This window comes from Sinocyclocheilus grahami, unplaced genomic scaffold, assembly GCF_001515645.1.
Source record: "Sinocyclocheilus grahami isolate Dianchi unplaced genomic scaffold, SAMN03320097.WGS_v1.1 scaffold517.1, whole genome shotgun sequence".
NCBI classification, from domain to species: domain Eukaryota; kingdom Metazoa; phylum Chordata; class Actinopteri; order Cypriniformes; family Cyprinidae; genus Sinocyclocheilus; species Sinocyclocheilus grahami.
Window position 1 is genome coordinate 196745 of NW_015505696.1, and position 726 is coordinate 197470.

General features: G+C 25.8%; 1 pseudogene; it reads right to left on the reverse strand.

Annotated features, from left to right (window-relative positions):
- LOC107554856 (plexin-A1-like) overlaps positions 1–726 on the reverse strand; it is a 139328-nt pseudogene that overhangs the window by 12641 nt on the left and 125961 nt on the right.

A 726-nucleotide genomic window follows, 5' to 3' on the forward strand; every position in this document is an offset into this window, starting at 1 on the left:
ACCAATGCGATCGCTGACCCGTCTGTTACCTAGACGACAGACAGATTGACACTGACACTGTAATATCAGCATTTTTAAGTACGGGCATCAATCTAGTCAAGCTACTGAAAACAGAAGATTAACATGCAAATTCCATAATATAAAACTCTAATTTTGTAAAGACAAACATGTAAAAACCTATCTTGCAAAATTACAGTTTGTGGATATTGGTTCAATTCTATAATATAAAACATTCTATATTGTAAAAAATCTTTGTAAACTTCTTCAATGTAAGGATAATTGTAAAATTCTATATTCTCAAATTCTACAGCTTTGCTAAGTTATAATTTCCGTCATCATATCAGTTACCAGTCATTAATTCTAAATAAGTTCTATATTGTAAAACTGTAATTTTGTCATGACACAATGTACAAATCTATCTTATAAAACTACAATTTTGTAAAAATTAAAATGTAAAATTCTTCACTGTAAACTTGTACATTTGTAAACACAAACTAGATTCTATTAGATTCTAATTTCTAGAACTTTTGTTCAGAATTACAATCTTCATAATCAGTTATCAGCTGCAAATTCTAAACAAATTCTATACTGTAAAACTAAGTTTATAAATACAAAAACGTACAATTCTATTTTGTAAAATTACAATTTTGTAAACATAAAAATATTAAATTCTTAAATGTAAACTTGTACATTTATTAAGGTATACATTAAATTCTAGATTCTAAA